This window comes from Hyperoodon ampullatus (assembly GCF_949752795.1).
Source record: "Hyperoodon ampullatus genome assembly, chromosome: 14".
In the NCBI taxonomy this organism is placed as follows: domain Eukaryota; kingdom Metazoa; phylum Chordata; class Mammalia; order Artiodactyla; family Ziphiidae; genus Hyperoodon; species Hyperoodon ampullatus.
The window spans coordinates 24,372,136-24,388,595 of NC_136927.1; the positions used below are offsets into that span (position 1 = coordinate 24,372,136).

Consider the following 16,460-nt stretch of genomic DNA (forward strand, 5'->3'; position numbering starts at 1 on the left):
TCGGCAGCCGGCCGTTTGTGAACACCGTGGCTTCCTGGGCAGAATTTCGGTGCGCTTTCCGCTGGATCACCTCAGGGAAAGTGAGGCTCACGAGGCACTCCTCCTCAGCCTCGCTTAGAGGTCTAAATGAGCCCTGGAGAAATGGAGCAGCTGAATGTAGTCATGACCAGCTAACATGCTGTCCTTTTTTTTCCAACTGACATTTGGATAAACATTTTGTGAACAAGGATCAGCTGTAATTTTTCCTAAGTCAAGTAATGAAAGTTAAAAATTCAGGTATAAATCTTCTGCATGGTGCTCTATATATATCTTACAAAGAAATGCCAAGATGAATGTAGAGCAACTAGTTACTTAATTGGGGGATGCTTTTGAGAAGAATAAGGCTCCATTTTTCTGAATTACTGTTCTTCCACTCTGGTCTCATTGTTTCAGCTCTTCTGCCAGTTTTCATACAATGCAAAGGAGCACCTCAAATGGTCCAGGAAGTGAAGTCTTTCATCTTCCCAAAAGAACAAAGGTCATAGAAGTTGTACCCTCAAGACAGACTAGGACGATATGTTGAAATTTAAGAGAAACTCAGAATATTCTCCTGATCTTTCCTTTACACGGAGAGGATGGCATAGGAAGTGCATCAATTAAATCTTTGGATGATCCTCAAACTCCTTGGAGCCAGTGGGTACGAGTTTTTTCACCCACCAACCTCTCCTGATTATTTAATTTATTTATTTATTTTAAAATTTTGTTTATTTATTTATTGGCTGTGTTGGGTCTTCGTTTCTGTGCGAGGGCTTTCTCTAGTTGTGGCCAGTGGGGGCCACTCTTCATTGCGGTGTGCAGGCACCTCACTGTCGTGGCCTCTCTCTCTTTTTTTTTTTTTTTTGTGGTGCGGGCCTCTCACTGTTGTGGCCTCTCCCGTTGCGGAGCACAGGCTCCGGACGCGCAGGCTCAGCGGCCATGGCTCACGGGCCTAGCCGCTCCGTGGCATGTGGGATCTTCCCGGACTGGGGCACGAACCCCTGTCCCCTGCATCGGAAGGCGGACTCTCAACCACTGCGCTACCAGGGAAGCCCTGTCATGGCCTCTCTTGTTGCGGAGCACAGGCTCCAGACACACAGGCTCAGTAGTTGTGGCTCACGGGCCGAGTTGCTCCGCGGCATGTGGGATCTTCCCAGACCAGGGCTCGAACCCGTGTACCCTACGTTGGCAGGCAGATTCTCAACCACTGCGCCACCAGGGAAGCCCTATTTTTTTTTTAAGGCAAAGTAATTTATTTACATTTGTCTGCAATAAGTCGTGCTGTATTCCGTTGAATAATAGAAAAGGAGAGAAACAAGGGCTTGGCAGTTGATTTTTAAAGTTCATTTTTCTCTTATAATAAGTAACAAGTAGTAAAGTTCGTGTGACTTTCTTATTGACATGCACTTTTTTTTTTTTCTCACTTTAATGCCTTAGAAAGAAGAACTTTCTATTGGTTTTGTTCCAGACCAGACTGGGCCTCAGCTGTCAAAGATGATGCTGGTGGTGTGTCCAACACAGGAGCCAAATTGTTCCTAGATCAGAATGATGACAGTAGATCTGAAGGTGGGTAAGTACTTGAATCCTCAGATCAGGACTCTGTGGGAGACCAAGGGACCTGTGACATAGAGCTCCAGTCAGCATAAGAAATATGCCCCCCAAACGGACAGTCTCAGTCCCGAGAGGTCTCACCAGCACTTCTAGAGCTTCCTCTATCATGATGCAGCTGGACCCAGGGAGGCTGTTGACCAGCTTCAGAAATTAAGCCCATGGTGGCTGAGGCCAGAGATTCGGTCAGAAGTCCAGATCTTGGAACTCGTGGTCCTAGAGCAGTTCCTGACCGTTCTGCCCAGGGACACCCAGACCCGCATAAAGAAGCACCATCTACAGAGCTTTGAGGAGGCTGTGGTCCTGATAGAACACTTGCAGAGGGAATCTGGTCAAATGAGGAATGGGGTGAGAAGAAAGATTCTTCATGTGTGCAGTGAAACAGGGTGAAGGTGGATGTATTGCGGCAGTTAATTGGGAAGTAAGATGAATTAGGTCTCAGTTCTGTTGTTCCTTAAGGACATGTAAAGCAGAACGTGAAAGCACAGACCCACAGCCATAGTCAGTCCACAGGTTTCAGAGATCCTGGCAGACTTCCCTGGCCTTAGGGAGAGAGTTGCTTTTTGCCCTCTTTGGAGCCAGGGTGTGTTGAGGGTAATGAGTCTAGTCTGGCTTGGCGAAGGAGATGGGCCTCAAGTTCTTCGAAACAAACAAAAGGCAATAAGGAGTTGGAGAGGACGGGACAGATCCAAAAAAGGAGTAATTCTCAGAGACCAAAGGAGAGTGAAGATAGGAAAGAGCAGAAACCAAACAACTAGAGGAAGACTGCCCAGGAAGAGAAAACCTAGAAAGAAAACGGGGAAAGAAAGATTTGGAAATCTCAGTAGAGTAGCTGAGAGAAGAAAGAGCGTGAGGGATAGTGTCCTCTGTACCGTAGACAAGGGCCTCCACTGCCTTTCCTCAGTGGTTGTTCCTTGGCTGTGCTGTGAGTGGGGATTCAGGGCATGCCCTTGCGCATACCAGCTGGCTTCACAGGCCTACTGAGAATACTGGGAGGGCACACGTTTTGTGTCAAAATCATTTGGGGATAGGTTGGAGCCCTGACTCTTTCCTCCCACTTTTTTCTCCATTTTATCCCAGTCCTCTGTGAGACTCTTCCCTGGCCATGTGGAAAATCTGGTTGACAGGACAACTTTTAAATTCAATTCCTTAATTTCTTGAGAGAGTTAGAGGACAGGAAACCACTAAGGCAAGAATCTAAGTTGGGAGAGAAAGTCTGTCAAGGTGGCATGAGAACAGGTGGCCTGTGCAGCCCTGTTAGTGGTCTGAGCTGGGCTGGATGCAGAGGGTGGGAGCTGCTGTCTTGGAGCACTGGCAGTAACCACACCTTTTTTCCTCTTCTGCCAATTTTCCTATATTTTGTGTATAGTTCTTGTGGAAAGTTGGTGGTCTCGTATCTCTTTTAAGTCTTTGTGACATTTCCTTTAGTGTCTCCTTCTTCCCACAGTTTGCACTCTGCTTTTTCCTCCCTCTCTTACCAACTCCCAAACTAAAAGTAAGTTCCATGGTAACAAGGATGTGCATTATTTCTAGGTTGCAGACCATGAGCTGGGAAAGGAGGCGGTGCACTTGGGAGAAACAGCAGAGGCCCCAGGCTTCAAGCTGAAGCCAGCAGAGGCCCAGCAAGTGGGCATGTCCCAGGATGAAGAATTTTGGAATACACACCGGAGTCTACAAGAGCTGCTGATCAGGAATACCCACAAAGAAACTGCGCCCGTATGTGAGAGGGGTAAGGAGCTTCACGTTACTTTCCTTCTCCTGGGAGCTGGGATAGTAATTTGTTAAGCCAGAATGTTGTTACCATTTTCTTGCTTGCCCTGTGGATCTACTAATGTAGCCACGTTAGCAATTAGGATGCCCCCCGGGTTACAGTAGAGCAGACCACGTGTGGTTGAAGGTGGGGGTTGGCCTAAGATTCAGAAATCTCCAAACCACAGAACCCTGGTAATAACCTCAGGAATTCTGTTTTTGGAAAAGCAGAGAGGGTCAGTCTCATCTCATGCTGAAAATATGAAGGGAATTGGGATCAGAATGGGTGGTTAGTGGCAGAATGTGAACACTATTTGTACCAGAAAAAAAGTAACAAATGATGAAAAAAAAAAAAAAAACTACATCTCTTACTGTACACTGGATTCCCTGAGTATTTTGTTTTCAATTTATGTCACAAGAGGATAATAAAAATTTTTTCCTTTCATTAAGTTGCTCATGAAAACTAGGGAACCTGTTTTAGAGGCTGGTAGTTCCATGGTTTTCATTTATAATGAGAGGCATTTCTGAGCAGCACACACACTTTTTTTTTTTAATAAATAAATTTATGTATTTATTTATTTTTGGCTGTGTTGGGTCTTCGTTGCTGCGTGTGGGCTTTCTCTAGTTGCGGTGAGCGAGGTGGTGCGCAGGCTTCACACTGCGGTGGCTTCTCATTGCGGTGGCTTCCTTGCGGTGTGTGGGCTTCTCATTGCGGTGGCTTCTCTTATTGCAGAGCATGGGCTCTAGGCACGCGGGCTTCAGTAGCTGTGGCTTTTCGGCTCTAGAGCGCAGGCTCAGTAGTTGGGGTGCACGGGCTTAGTTGCTCCACAGCATGTAGGATCTTCCTGGATCAGGGCTCGAACCCATGTCCCCTGCATTGGCAGGTGGATTCTTAACAACTGCGCCACCAGGGAAGTCCAGCACACGTGCTTGTAAAGGTATCTCATCAATACTTAAAAAATCGGGGTCTTCTGTATTTTAGAAAAGAGCCTACCACGTTCAGAAACAGAAGCGAGAGAAATTACCTCTGCTGTCTTTCACCCACAGCGGTGCCTGCTCACCGGATCCTAGCCTTTCCTGAACAGACAAACACCAAAGACTGGCCAGTGGCACCTGAGCTCATCTTGCCTGAGTCCCAGGTGAACTGTGCTTTCCAGCTTCTTAGGGCTGCCTCTCCCTGCTGCCCTTGACCTACACTGCCCAGCACGTGCTCAGAGGCATATTAACCCAGATGATCCCTCTGGGGAACTGGACACCTCCCAGACTGTTTGCTGATCCCTTGCCTCCTCCATTTCTGCCTTCTCACTTTAAAAAGTATCATGTGCTGTTCCTTTAGTTCCTGGACTAACATACAAATCATGGGTCAGATGGTTGGGCTGCTTTTGAAGTGGGAAATACTGACCTAAAGCCTATTCTCTTTTTAGAGCTTGTTGACATTTGAAGAAGTGGCCATATATTTTTCCCAGGAAGAATGGGAGTTACTGGATCCTGCTCAGAAGGCCCTCTACAATGATGTAATGCAAGAAAACTATGAGACTGTCATCTCTCTAGGTAAAGATTCTCCCCTTCCCTTCATTGAATTTTTTTTTTAATTTTTTTAATTTATCTTTTTGGCTGTGTTGGGTCTTCGTTGCTGCACGCGGGCTTTCTCTAGTTGTGGCGAGCAGGGGCTACTCTTTGTTGTGGTGCATGGGCTTCTCATTGCAGTGGCTTCTCGTTGCAGAGCACAGGCTCTAGGCACTTGGACTTCAGTAGTTGTGGCTCGCGGGCTCTAGAGTGCAGGCTTAGTAGTTGTGGCGCATGGGCTTAGTTGCTCCGTGGCATGTGGGATCTTCCCGGACCAGGGCTCGAACTTGTGTCCCCTGCACTGGCAGGCGGATTCTTAACCACTGCACCACCAGGGAACTCCTGAATCTTTTTTTTTAAAAAAATAATTTATTTATTTGGCTGCATCAGGCCTTAGTTGTGGCATGCGAGATCTTCAATGTGGCATGTGAGATGTTTCGTTGCGGCATGCGGGCTTCTCTGTAGTTGTGACACACAGGCTCTAGAGTGTGTGGGCTCAGCAGTTGTGTCGCGGGCTTCATTGCCCCACGGCATGTGGGATTTTAGTTCCCTGACCAGGGGTTGAACCCCTGTCTGCTGCATTGGAAGGTGGATTCTTGACCACTAAACCACCAGGGATGTCCTTTGCCCTTCCCTTTGCCTAGGAGTTGAGTAATCTGTCATATTCTTGGCTTTCTCTATGAGAGAGTCTCTTTTCCAGTTGCTTTTTTTTTTATATTTATACACAGATATATTTACCAGTTGCTTTTTGATTCTCAGATAGTGGTTCAGCAGAGAAAAGGTGTAACCAGCTCACCTGGGAGCTTTTGCCAAGTTCACATGCTCATTCCTTATCCAGAATTTTTGGTCCCTTCCCTCCAAATTTGCTTTGCTCTTCTCTTTCCTGTCTCCCTAAAGGACACTACCATTCACCCAGTATTTCAGGCTAGAAAACCCATGGATCATTCTTTACCGTGATCTTGCCATCCTACCCCACTACTAGGCCATCGCTAATCATCTTGGCTCCACCCTCACAGTATAGCTTGAATCGGATCATGTCTCAGCCTCTTGTGCTGTTAGCATCCTCGTCTCAGCCACAAGGTTCTCCTCAATACTTTCTAACTGCCACCCACTGCCACCACTCCTGCCCTCCCACAATCAGTTTTCCACACAGCAGCCAGAGTCTTTTAAAAACCTAATCATGGGGGCTTCCCTGGTGGCACAGTGGTTAAGAATCCGCCTGCCAGTGCAGGGGACACGAGTTTGAGCCCTGCTCCAGGAAGATCCCACATGCTGCAGAGCAACTAAGCCCGTGCGCCACAACTACTGAGCCTGCGTGCCACAACTACTGAAGCGCACTCACCTAGAACCTGTGCTCTGCAACAAGAGAAGACATCACAATGAGAAGCCCACACACTGCAACAAAGAGTAGCCCCCGTTTGCTGACCGCAACTAGAGAAAGGCCGCGTACAGCAACGAATACCCAACACAGCCAAAAATAAATAAATAAAATAAAGTTATTAGAAAAAAAAAAACAACCCTAATCACATGGAATTCCCTGGTGGTCCAGTGGTTAGGACTCTGCACTTTCAGTGCCAAGGGTGTGGGTTCAATCCCTGGTTGGGGAAGTAAGATCTTGGAAGCTGCAGGGTGTGGCCAAAAAAACCAATCCTAATCAGATGATGACATTTTCTGCTTAAAAACCTTATGATAACTTCTCATCACATTCAATATAAGAACCAAATTCCTTACCAAGGCTTCCTCCACGATCTGGCCCCTCCTCATCTCCCTGCTGTCGTCTCCTGCCATTCGTGCCCTTGCTCTGGCCTCTTTATTCACACTGCTCATCTTGCTGTTTCATGGGCTTGGTGTGCTCATTTCTTTCCCCTTCCCTGTGCCTGGCACACTTTTCTGCCATGTGACAAAACTCTCAGTTTAGGGTTCTGCTCAAAATATCACTTTTTTTTAAAAAATATATATTTATGTGGCTGTGCAGGGTCTTAGTTTCGGCACTCTGGATCTTTAGTTGCAGCATGCGGGATTTTTAGTTGCAGCATGCAAACTCTTAGTTGCGGCATCTTAGCTCCCCAACCACGGGTCGAACCCGGACCCACTACATTGGGAGCATGGGTCTTAACCACTGGACCACCAAGGAAGTCCCTCAAATATCACTTTCTAAGAGAGGCTTTTCACATAGCCTTATCTAAAATAGCTTCACAGAAGCAGAATCTTAAATGTTCTCTCACCCTGCTTTAGTTTTCTTCAAAACATTTATCACTTCCTGATATTTTATTTGCGTGTTTATTGACATTAGACTGTCTCGCTCTGCACTAGAAGATAAGCTCTGTGAGATCAGGGGGGCTTGGCTTATTCACCACTGTATTCCTAGCACATAGAGGGTGCCTGGTGCACCACAGCCACTCAGCACATATGTATTGAATGACTGAGTGATGAATGCTTTCCATACTTTTAGAGAAGGTCCACTAAGTAATTCTGGTCTCTTTCCTTCACCTGGATGTGAACCAGTGAGCTATAGGAGTGGTAGAAATCTTTCCTGGTCCAGTGTCTGGTACCTGAGAACTCAATTGAAACTTGCTATACTATAACAGGAATCACTTGTGTTTATGACACCTAGCCCACTGACCTTCACATTGACTCCCCTAGACCTGGCCTTATCCATTATGAGTCTTCCTAAAGAGGTAATAGGACCAGCCTGTATTTCCTGTAGCCTCTGGAGTTTGGTTACAGCTTAGTTGAATATGCAGTATTGGTTTCAGAAGATGGGGAACACGCAATGAATTCGCATACCCTTTTCATAGATCTAGCTTAGGTTTATTTCCCAGTCTTTACATACCCACTCACAAATGCAGTATAGTGTAAACTTAATATTGGATATGAGACTCTCCATTTAACCATTCAGGATAAGAAACTGTTAAAGTATCTTTTGCTCTTCTTGAAGTAGTCTGGAATTAGTAAACCATTGTTAGTTCCAGTCACTGACCTCAGTTTTTTATTTCACAGCATTATTTGTGCTCCCCAAAACTAAAGTGGTCTGCTGCTTAGAGCAAGGGGAAGAGCCATGGGTTCAAGGATCCCCAGTGTTCAAAGACAGTCCCGGAGAGCTGTTTTCAGGTAAATATACCATGGGAAGAGGAGAAATGTGCTTTGGTAGGAACCTTTACAAGGGCTTAACATTTAAGATTCTACTTCCCTATTTTTTTAAAATCAGTGAATATTGCATTTTTTTCTATTCCCATGGTTTTCTTGCTCTGACATACAGTTGGCTGATTCTTATGTTTATTCCAACAGAGATAAAGATGAAAAATGACACTGAAAATCATCAACCTATATGTTTTTCTGACTTAGAAATACAAGCACCAGGAGACGTAGTATCAAAAAAAGCCAGTGTGAATGTTCATCAGAAAACAATGGGCAAAGAAAATCATGGTGATATGCATAGGGTGGGGAAATGGCACCAAGATTTTCCAGTGAAGGAAGGAAAGAAAGTTTCAAACTGGTGGGAAGAAGAGCTGCTGAAACTTATCGAGCTTCACGAGAAAGAACGTGCAGGAGAGAAGCCTTTTAAATGTCAGGAATGTGGGAAAAGCTTCAGAGTTAGCTCTGATCTTATTAAGCACCAAAGAATTCACACTGAAGAGAAACCATATAAATGTGAACAGTGTGATAAGAGGTTTAGATGGAGGTCAGATCTTAATAAGCACTTAACAACACACCAAGGAGTAAAGCCATATAAATGCTCATGGTGTGGGAAAAGCTTCAGTCAAAATTCACATCTCCACACACACCAAAGAACTCACACTGGAGAGAAGCCCTTTACATGTCATCAATGTGGAAAAAAATTCAGTCAAAATTCCCACCTTATTAAACACCGGAGAACCCACCTGTAGCACATGCAGGAGAAGCTTCAATAAGTGCTCAAGACTTTGACACCAGTGAAGGAAAGCTTGTTCAGTGTCCTTAGTCTACAGACATATACCAAGTGGCGCTTGACCCTAAAGTTTATGAAAAAATGCAAAATTAAGAAGCATGAAGAATTTTTCACCAGTGGAAAATTTGGAGATGTAAACGTCATGTTTCGCAGAAAGAAATCAGGGTTGACTATGGAGGGGAAACGTTAATAGTTGTACTACTTACTGTTTTTACTTAGAACTTTCACTGAATTCCTTAGCAAAAAAAGTGTTCTACGAATATTCTGAGTAAGGGAAAAAGCTGTTTTGGGATTGTACTTGGCAAAATAGCAAGATCAGCTTCAAAATAGCAGATGCAGTCATGAATCATCAGTCTTCTGTGGTCACAGAGTGGCCTCCCCAGCTACTCTTAAGCACATATGATAGAAACATTTGTAGCATGGTCTTCCAAAACAAAAAGCAGTAATATACATGTTTCATTGCATACCATTGTCTTCCAGTTAGCAGACTTAACGAATTTCAGTAGTCTCATGAGGTAGAAATGAATTCTAATATAAAGTTTTCCAAGAAACAAATTGGATTTTCTTACTCTGTTTTGTCATTGGACAGTGTTCACAAAGTTGACCTGGTTCTGAGTTCTTTCTTGAACATTTTAGCAACTATATCTCTTGAGTCCTGTTAGCACAGTTTTTACTGTGATGAAATCATTTACTTCACTGTTAGAGAATCTGCCAGGTGAACTAATAATGCAGTATCATTGCCTCTCATTTGTGGTGTTTGAAAAAAGGAGAATAATGAGATCATGTGGACATGGGTTGGAATTTTTAGCCATTTGGTATATTTTAGATGAAGACTTTTCTGCAATTAACTGGACTCCTTACCTCACAATGCCAATAGGATAAAACAGCCATAAACATGAGCACTTTTCTGAAGCTCATGGAAATTAATGGGAATTCAGGATCAACTTCTCAGGTTTTTGTCTCTTTGTATTTTAACGTGGCTTTTGTTTGTTACTAAGAACAACAAGAAAGTTATGTTTGTCTGGGAACTGCAGTGTATGCAGTAGGGAGGATCCTGTGGGTCACTGGGAATGATGCTCTGGGAATTCGGTGAGCAGGAGACCAAGTTCCCAAAAGGAAAGGTTTGGGAACTGATGTTGAGTGGTAGGCAAGGATAGGTGAACCTGCATCTGCCTTGGTTGACTTAACACTGTAAACTGTTAAACAGGGTCTTCCAGTTTCTGTCTTCTCCAGCATAGCATAGAATGCCAAAAATCTCTATGGGCTGTGGATTTTCTTATAACACCTACAGCAGTGATTCAGATGTGTTCCTGTTAGAGCTTTCAGGTAGTATTAGGAAGGAGGTTAAACGATCTCTTACAAATCTCTTATAAAAAGGGGAGTCAGGTTCAAAGAAATCCAGAGGCTTGTTAAGACCCCATAGCTAGTGGGTCTGTTGGCTGTCACTTAGCTACATCAGTCAGGCCTGAGGGCAGGATTAGTAGGACTGATCTGTATGTTGTCCCTGCCCAGCCATCCTGGATGACATTGTATTGCATCTATTTCTAGCTTGTAAAACATTCCTGTTTCTTGATTGGTTAGTGAAACACTCTTAAATCTCCAGTTTCCATATGAAATAGCGATAACACTCAAGTCAGGGTTTTTTTGGGGGATTAGAGGGGTTGATGAAGGAAAAGCACCTAACAGCCTGGGAAATAGCAGGGTCTCGGTGTGTGTGTCCTTCCCTTTCCCCTGGTCCCCAGTGGTATGTTGGGTGGACTGACTGCATTAAAGGAGCAGATGCATTTGTGGCTGTTGCAGCTCCTTCCAGGAGCTGAGCACTCGTGTTGGTGGTTTGCTCGGTTGATTTGGTCCTTGGCTTCAGTGCTTTATGGTGTAAGTCACCTGAGGTTTTGGTCTGCTGCTGTCAGCAGGATTTCATTTTCTTCTCTAAGATAACTGTACCAGTACACCAGTGTACTTATTTCTTAAGCTCGGCCAGCTCTGCAGCTCTGGTCTGCATAGATCTTACCCAACAGTCTCAGCCTTACACCCCTGGGACTCTGTTTCTTCTCCCAAGATATACATGTGGATTTCTTGCTGACACTACATTCATTCACTCAATTTAATGAGGGCCTATTATGTGCCCAGGTAGTCTTTTAAGCTAAGGATATAGTAGTGGACAAGGAGACAAAATGCATATCCTCATGGAGCTTGTATCCTAGTGAACAGTAAGAAGGGAGTGGTTAGACTTTTTTCTCCTTGCAGTTAGCATCCTGAGATAGTTTCGAGCAATGGGTGTGAGCAAAAGTTTCCCTTCTTGGCTGAAGCATTTGTTTATTGCTGCAGGACTCTAGTGCTGTCTTTTTCTGCCTCAGTCGTATAAGCACAGAGAGAGGAGTCACAAGATCAGAACAGTCTGGAATGCCGAGCCCCCCACATTGGGAAGGGGTATCTGTTCTGGAGAGTCCCCCAGACCTATAATGGACTGTAGGAATAAGAAATAAACTTTTGTTGTGTTAAGTCAATGGGATGTTGGTGCTATGTGTTTCTGCAGCATAACCTGTCCTGTCAGTAAGACCGTCTATTCTGCTAGAGCTCAGGAAACTTCTTTGTCATTCCACCTGGTCTTTGGTCCTTGGAAGAGATCTAGTTTCCTCTAGATGCTCCACTGAGCTGGTGTAACACTGATGGGAACACTTAGGAGCTTATAAGACTTATAAGTAGGTGATGGGAAAGACAGACTGCTTGCTTGCTTACCGGGGACAAATCCTGTAGAGGTCAGTTGTAGAAGTGGACAAGGCAACCATCTGTCCCTCTCTCTGGCCTTATTCCATTTCATTGGCTTTGTCCGCCCTCTGTTCCACTGCTCCCCAGCCCTACGTGCACAAGAAAGGCTTCTGTTGATCAGTGGGCTAGGGAGAGGTTAGGGGTTTCTTTCCATTCCTAAGTGAGTGCAGTAGACTTCAAGGAATGGTTTGGTAAATAGCTCTGTTGTACCTTCTTTGAATTGTGCCTCAGAAAACAGGAAGGAGATCACCAAGTTTTCCCAGATTGTTGTAAAGAGGAAGGTGGCTTCTTTTCCTGGACTGAAAGGTAACAGCTGGGAAGAAGCTTGGCCAGGAAAACAGGAGCAGGGCAGGCAGTCCAGCTGGGGAGTGAGAAACTTCCAGTGGGAAAGTTCTAGCTTAGCCACTAATCAGCACAGTGTTTTACTACTATGTATGTTTTGGAATTTGGGTTGGATGTATTCAGGTTAGAAGAAGGCATTTCTATACCTCATCACAGCGATGAGAGCCGATTACTATAACAAGGTAAAACAAACTGTGAGGCTTCGTTTAAAAATGAAATCAGACACAACCCTAGGTTCAGCCTCAAACAGTGTTAAAGTTCTCACTAATATGACCTGCATAATCAGATGATTTCTAGGACAAACCAGAAGGTGCTTTGTTTTTGTGTGTCCAGTTAACAGCCTTATAGTGGCTCCAAGGTTGGTTCTGAGAATTGGATCACTGACCTAGCCTAGTCCCCAAATCCTCGACCCCTTCTCTGCACGGGTCCCAGTGGCCACAGTCCTGGCACCATTGTATACCCAGAGTTCTCACCATTAAGCTGACTAACCTCAAGCTGATCTTGAGAATCTCAACTATCTTTTAACTGGAGGGGAAGTACAGGAGGAGAGCTTGGATAAAACAAACTGCTAGGGTTTCGATCAGCTTTTGAAACTGAGAACAGTGTTCAGTTGCGCTGGAGATTTTTAGAGGAAGAACGCTAAGCAGCCTTTTCTATTCAGCTGGACAGTTGGGATAATAAAAAGCTTTGAACACCATAAGGGATTTTCCAGACATTCGTTGAACCACTCCACAGACAAGTGTTTACTGATTATCTTGTGCATTTCCTGGCTCGTTCCCACGCACGTGTAATGGATCAAGGCTGCCCATTACTTTTCTCTCAGGAGCTTTCCCTCTAGTGCTTACAGTGGATTATTTGCTGAAGGCCTCCTCACGTTCTTTCTGTGGGTTCTCTCCTGTACAGTCTCTGAAGTGCCCTGAGTAGGAAGTGCTGAAGCTTTACCCACATTCTGTTTCTAGGGTTCTTTCCAAACAAGTACAGAAGCATTTTGTTGCTGAATCTATTCCACACTTGTCACTTTTATAGTTTCTTCCTTGTGTGGGTTCAATGGAGAGCAAGGCTGGAGCACTGTTTAAAGCATCTACCGAACCTGATGTATATGTAGGGTTTCTTTGTGTATGAATTCTCCAGAGGACAAGGGTACTGGGCTGTACTGAAGTTCTTTCCGCAGTCAAGCGTCTATAAGGCTTTCCTTCTGTATAAATCATCCATATCTGATAATGCCTGCACTTCACTTAAAGCAGTTCTCCCATCTGGCTCTTATGAGAGGAATTATGCAAGCAAGCTCTTGTCTTTCACTCAGTTTCGGATTTAGGAAAACTATCAGAATCGCTTTTCATTTCCACCACAGTAGGATTATGAATCTTGAATTGCACAGATCTAAGCATTAATACAAAAATGAGGTTTATAGTATTTGAATACCCTGAACCTTCAAGGAAAAACTTGGTAAGAAATCTTTCTGTTTAATTTTTTTAACCAATGAATATAATATTTCCAGCATCATGATTTTCACACTAAGCATTTGTCCATGACTTGTACAAACAGAACAGTTTCAAAGCATGTGAAAAAATGAAAAAGTGGAGGGTCTTTAATGTTCACAAAGAAAAGAGTTAGATATTTTAAGCTTATAAAAAACAATCTTTTTTAAAATGTTAGTAGCTTAAGGAACAATAGTTTCTCACACAGAGGAGTTACGGAATGTGTTTTAATGTTTCCTTCTTCCTGTAACTTCTGTTGAGTAAGCATTACTCAGCATCAAAGCTATTCATCCTCCTTAAAGGAGGAGCTCATATTTCCTGTCTTACTCTTCTTTGAGTTAAGAGGCGCTTCTACAGTATTCTCCTCTTGGATCTCTCCACAGCTCCCACAATTTGAAATCCAAGCTTGCACAAGGGCTCTGTCTTCCCTTGACCTTCACTCTTATACCAGTCAGTCATGTCTGCACTTAACCATTCTGAGCATTGTGTTTATTCCCTTCATAGGAAGTATCACAAGGCAGAGTTATTTGGTTTGTTTGCTTGCTTTTGTCTGTCTTAACCCATTAGAATATAAGCATCAGGAGGGCAGGGGCTTTGTCTGTCTTGTGTAGACTTCAGTGTTGGGCACAAAACTGACAAATATAAGGATGAAAATACAGTTGATTCTTCAACAACGCGCAGGGTAGGTTAGTTGCGCCAACTCCTGCACAGTTGAAAATCCGTGTATAACTTTACAGTTGGCCCTCTGCATCTGTGGTTCTGCATCTGCAGCTTCAACCAACCATGGATCATGTGCTGTGGTACCTATTTATTGAAAAAAGTCCACATGTAAGTGGAGCCTTGCAGTTCAAACCCATGTTCTTCAAGGGTCCACTTATATCAAACAGAAAAATACTGCCACAGCCACCTGAACATTAGCTTTGGTTACTCAGAGCACCCCCGGCCCAGTGTTCTCCTTTCTTCAGGTATTGAGTGCTTGACAAATGTGTGATGGCCATGAGTCCTGGTTTTGTTCTTTATCAGGAGAGATGGAAGAGAAGAGCATGCAGGCCCTCTGAAGGAACACACAGAGGATTCCTGTGTTGGGGACGTAGGAATGTCTAAGGCTATCATTCTATCTGAATGAATGCTCCAGCTTGGAGCTCAGGGAACTTCACCCTGGAATAAGAAGACTGGATTCCATGTGCACCCCAAGGAAAGCACCTCCACTCGGGTTGCCTGTCCTCTCAGCACCCACCCCCAGCATTTCTGCTCTCCAACACTTGCCATTAGTAAGGGCCTGAATGCCCACACAGACCTAGGGGTCTTGCAGTCACTCAGCACATCTCTTCCCAAGGACTGTCTCAACACCGAGGTGTATAGAAGGACCTGGAAGGGGCCTTGGAAATCTGTTCTGTCAGTGGGTACCAAACATAGGTAGAGAACAATGTGAGATATGCAGAGCTATTCCATGAAAATACTATGCACCCAAGTAAATCTGGGGACAGTGGGTTAAAGTCAATGTTTTGTTATAGGAGGACTTCTCAGTGTTTATGTTTAAATGTACAGTGCAGGGCTTCCATAGTGGCACAGTGGTTAAGAATCCGCCTGCCAATGCAGGGGACACGTGTTTGAGCCCTGGTCCAAGAAGATCCCACATGCCACTGAGCAACTAAGCCTGTGTGCGACAAGTACTGAGCCTGCACTCTAGAGCCCTCATACTACAACTCCTGAGCCCACGTGCCTAGAGCCCATGCTCCACAACAGGAGAAGCCACCACAATGAGAAGCCTGTGCACTGCAAGGAAGAGTAACCCCCGCTCGACGCAACTAAAGAAAGCCCAGGCGCAGCAAGGAAGACCCAACACAGCCATAAATAGATAGATAGGTAAATTTATTTTAAAAAATTAAATGTACAGTGTAAACTCCGGGTCAAAGGAGAGGAGTATAAGCATGCAGTGATTGCCAACCTTATTTGATCGTGGTGGTGGTGGTGGTGGGTGTGTGACATTCACATCTAACATCCATCTCTCAGATAGTTTTGTGGAATACCAGTTTGGGAAACACTGACCTAGTTAATCCTTTCACCACTATGGAAACTTGAGAGAGTATCTGAATTAGTGGAACAAAATTAGATCCCACGCCACCTGACTCTCAATTAAATGCCCTTTCCTCTGCACCACACAGCCTCTTGGGTAGGGGGACAGGCATCACCATTAAACAATAGGAAGGTGAAGCTTCAGGTCCCATGGTTAGATATTGCGGGCAGAGTGGAACTAGTACCCGTGCATTCTCTTTCTAGGAGAGAACTTGGAGACTTCTCTCTTGCAAGGGCCCCAGCCAAAGAATTTATTTCTTGAAGGTCAATGCAAGCAATTGTGTTTGGCATCTTCTGTATCTAGTAGAAGATCCAAACGTTTTAGCAACAACATTCTCAATTGCTTCCAGCGTCTGCTATGCAACGAGTGTTTTACACACAAGGGTTTGGAAAATGGCACTTCACTTTTACAAAGCTGACAACCCAGTATAAGATCTTTCAACTTCAAAGCTCATCTACTCCCCAGGAGGGGTGAAGAACAGGGACCATCAGCCCCACTTGAGACATCAGGTATATAAGAAAAATTTCAGGAAGTGGTTGCCTTAAGATGTGTTGCAGAAGATGCAGGGAGAGAATTGAGATTTCCTGGTTCCCAGTTTGGATACCACAAGAGTTCTAGGAAGAAAGTAAATTTTTGTCCATGCATGTTGTGGAGCAGGATTTAGGAGTCAGGGCTCCTGACTGATTCCTTATTACCCATTCTTCTCCTTAGGCTGTCTGAGACAGTGTGCTAGGACTCCATTCCACCACCATCCTGACCACTCATATCAGCCCTCACTGTCTTAGAAGGAGGAAAAGGAGAGACCAGGGCACAGACATCTCAGGAAGTATCATCACTCTCAACTAAATCATGATCTCTCACCTGTCTCCACAAGTGACAGGAATCCCTTCTTAAGTATGGTCTCTTTTTCTCAGAAAGAACCCTGTTT

The 16,460-nt window shown here is 44.5% G+C and overlaps 1 pseudogene across 1 annotated transcript; it reads left to right on the forward strand.

Annotated features, from left to right (window-relative positions):
- Nucleotides 1–1,560: 1,560 nt before the first annotated feature.
- LOC307062672 (zinc finger protein 75D-like) lies at nt 1,561–9,347 on the forward strand (annotated as a pseudogene). The gene is made up of 6 exons: nt 1,561–1,971; nt 3,157–3,352; nt 4,420–4,511; nt 4,797–4,923; nt 7,939–8,049; nt 8,227–9,347. The product of its transcript is annotated as a zinc finger protein 75D-like (transcript).
- The last annotated feature ends 7,113 nt before the right edge of the window (nt 9,348–16,460 follow it).